General features: G+C 37.1%; 1 pseudogene; it reads right to left on the bottom strand.

Moving 5' to 3' along the window:
* Positions 1-257: 257 nt before the first annotated feature.
* On the bottom strand, positions 258-3,651 carry LOC146140020 (uncharacterized; annotated as a pseudogene).
* Positions 3,652-4,034: the final 383 nt, after the last annotated feature.

Genomic DNA, 4,034 nt, shown 5'->3' with positions numbered 1-4,034 from the left:
TGTATAGCGGTGTATTGTCGTTGGCGTTTGAAAAATCTTGATACTTCAATATTACTTGCTTCTATACTGCTTTCGAGTATCTCCGTATATTGTTTGTTAAATGATACCGATAAGGTATTTTCGAAACAAAATTATTCAAATGAGTAACGAATAACAGTGAAGTATTCTGGTTACAATACCTGTAGAAGTTTATTGTTAAGTTATCTTCGAATGATAAAATTCAAAACTCTGTATGTTAACATATTAACTTGATAGAATTATCCTTTAAAAAAATGCTGAATTGATTCCCATTGGATGACTAAGCTGTTTTCAGAACTCAGGCCAACTCTTTTCTTGGTTCTTGTAACAGTTTCGCTCAGATATTGGTTTTCATATTCACTGGACGAGTATGCGATAACTGCAACCTCTCCTTGTTGAGGAATACCATCTATTTTGAATAGGTAATACTTTGCTTGATCTTTGTCATAAGGCTGAAGCAGCAACTTGCCTAACTTGGGATAGGCTCGCATAAATCGCTTGGTTCCGTCCTTGATCATAAACGTGCCTTCAAATAAGCCATTTTCCACTCGACAAAAATCCCATTTTACTTCGATATTTTCATTCTTTTCCAAAAGGAAAAGCTTGTTGTTACACTTTGTCAGAGGAGCGCAGTACAGTCCCAAAACAGACTGACGTAGAACCACTTCTATCGGTTCATGTTCACACAAAAAATCGCTTCCAAAACGAAAGCAGCAACAGCAATTCAGTCTGACATACCAAGGCGCTGTTATCATCACGGGTGCGTTTTTATTGCTTTCTTCGCAAATCCTAACCTCAGAAGGTTGAACTTCCACAGTCAAAGTTTCATCACAGCTAGTTTCGTCATTAGCGTGTCTGCTTTCTTCTTCGGCATAGCGTTCTACCTTCTGTTTCTTATGGAACTGGATGTCAGTTTCTGATTCGCAATCCATTTGTGAAAAAGATATACTGTAGTTCAAAAACTTTCTTTTTGTATACGACAATGGTATTCCAGTTTGGTTTACAAACTGCATTGCCTAGTACTCGTGTTTGCTGCACATTTTGATATGTGCTTTCTAAAACTGCGTACGTGCCAATGATTTCCTTTGCTGCTTGCATTGTAATAAATCGTGACAAACGGTTCTGCTCTTGGCAGTTGTCTCGACGGAAACGCGTCTTTTGGGCGCATTTGATTTAGATGCATTGCTCCTAGTACTAGGCTACAGCAAAGAGTTTTGATTTTTTTTGACGGATATACGTCTATCAGATATGAACATTATTAAAGACCTTTAAGTTTAAAGGCATTTCTAGAGTTTAAGGAAACGACTTTGCTTTAAATTTACATTTTAAATCGATGAAACTCTTTCTACCAATAACTTGAGCAACCTAGCTGGTATTTTGCCAATTTTATTCACGTGCTGCATATTATTTAATTTTTGTTAATAGCCCAATTAGTCCATCTCCAAATGGAAATCATATGGCAATGTTGAACGACAAACCGTATTGACTTTTTTAGGAAAATTAAACAATATTACCCATTTTATCAAAAATGTGTGTGAGATTCTGCACAACTTTAGTACAACTTAAGGAAACAAAATATATTTATATATATATTTTTTTTTTATTACGCTGAAACAACAAAATAGAAAGACGGACGAGAATAAAAAATAGCACTATCAAGAAGCGACAGGTTGGGCTAAAGGCCAGCCCACTTAACTTTATGAATTGCGAGATTTTCTGAATTTAAAGCACAAATATACTCAAGAGTGTTTTACAGACTTGATCATAAAAACAAACACTCTTAGAACGGTATATAACGAAGCGCGCACATAACAGTAAGCAATTCAGCAAATCATTGTCAACACCAGTTCCATACAAGAGAGTTACAGGGTCGTTTTTTTCAATTTGAAGACAATAATAAAATACGTGCGAAATAGTTTCAGGGGCATTTCGATAGAAAACAAATTGGTCGGAGTTAGTTACTATCGCACATAGGTTAAGTTTGATTTGAAAAGAGCGTAGCTTGGTTTCAATTGTTGAATTATAGACATTACAATACAGTTTTTGTCAAGTTTCATTTGGAGAAATGTATAAGTCCCGCTGCCAATTTTTTTGTTGCTCTTCCGGGGGAACCGATGCATACTGGTTAATTTTATTGTAAAGAGCCTTTGGAGTGTCACATACTTGAAACAGCTCCGCACATTTGCTAACTAAACACACTTTAGGTTTCGAAATGTCGTCAGTATGGACCCATTCGGGTGGTAAGGCAGCAATCATTTTAATGAAGGGTTTGAAGTCTTCGTTATTCGGTTTAAAGTCGTATTTTATTGCCAATTGTTCATACTTAAGGTATTCTCCCTCCGAATCGAGTAAGTCTGAGTGTTCGTGTATTCCCGCATCGATGAGAGGCTTCAAGTAAAATGTTTGGCTTTTAAATTTAACGCTCTTTGACACCCATAGTGACCTGCTGTTCATTTTAGTTGAATGGACAATTTGGATTATGGCTCTGCATGAGGTCAAATATTATTTTTCGTATTGTTCGCAGGGGGACCATTTTTTCGCTTTGTTTTGAGTTTATTCCCCAGGTTGCCTCGAACCCAGCACTCTAGCTGCTTTATAGATAACTCATTTTTTTCTAAACGTTTCCAAGGGGCTGTGTAGTTAACATCCAAAAATTTAGCTGCCCATTTAAGGTTTAAAGCTAAAATATACGAATCGACATCTAACATATTTGCACCTCCTATAGTTCAATGTTTGCAGTCAGTTTGTTTCTTTTTACTCTTTCCCAGTTGGAGCCCCAGACAAATTTAAATAATTTGGTTTTTAATTGACGAACAAAAGTATTCGGCAAGATAATTGGTAGCACACTACATTTGTAAGTTGTTGTTGGTATTACAAGGCTTTTTAAAATACATAAACGACCCAAAAGAGTTAGACCGCGGGACGGCCATATGTTTAAAATTGTATTAACCTTTCCAATAAAATTTCCGAAGTTCAGTGAAAACAACGGTTTACTATCTCTGATTGGAATTTCTACACCGAGATAGCGGGATGACGTGTTAGGCCATGCCAGACCTTTGTCAGCATAGGGTTTTTGTTCATTTGACCGTTTAGGACCTACAAAGAACGCAAGGGATTTTTCCATATTAACTGCGCAACCTGACATTTCAGTAAACAGATTAATAACACGAAATACCCGATCAAAATCAATTTGGTCGACTCTGAGAAATATTAACGTGTCATCAACGAGGAGCGACACTTTAAATTCGGTGTTGTTAAGTTTTATTCCTTGAAAGGCATCATCGCGCAGTGCCTTTGCCAGACATTCTATACATAGTAAAAACAGTGTTGGTGATAGGGGATCACCCTGTCTGACCCCTCGTTCTATTATAATTTCTTCTGATAAAAAATGTTATTTGTTATTCTGCAAGTTGGACGAGAGTAGCAACATTTTATCCAGTTGATTAATTTATTTCCCAAACGCGTTTAGAGCAGAATAAATAAAATCCCAACTTATTGTATCGAACGCTTTGTAAATGTCCAAGCTAAGTACCGCTCCTGGAATTTCATAAAAACTGCAGGAGTCGATGATGTCAAAAAGGATACGGAGATTATCGCCTATGTACCTCCCCTATGTACCTCCCATAAAACCATTTTGGTCTTGATTAATAGTTTTAATTCTGCTGTTAATAACTTTGGACATTATTTTATAATCTGCGTTTAATAACGATGTAGGACGGCAATTAGTTGTAAGTAAGGGGTCTTTCTGTGGTTTGAGTATTAAGGTCACGACCCCTAGTGCCTGACTCTGGCTAAATCGGCCGATATTCACAGTGTAGACCCAAGCTTCGCAAAACAGAGATTTTATATCTGTCCAAAACGTTTGGTAAAATTCAACTGGCAGTCCGTCGAGACCCGGTGACTCATTTTTTGGCATTGTGTTAATTGCAGGCTTAATTTCGGCCGTTAAGATAGGCTCTTCGGTCTTTTCTAGCTGGGAAGCGTTTAATTTCGGGAGGTTCAGGTTTGACAGGTTA

This window comes from Ascidiella aspersa, chromosome 6, assembly GCF_963924565.1.
Source record: "Ascidiella aspersa chromosome 6, kaAscAspe10.2, whole genome shotgun sequence".
Taxonomy (NCBI): domain Eukaryota; kingdom Metazoa; phylum Chordata; class Ascidiacea; order Phlebobranchia; family Ascidiidae; genus Ascidiella; species Ascidiella aspersa.
Note: the sequence above shows the minus strand (reverse complement) of the source record. Positions and strands in the feature narration are given on the sequence as shown.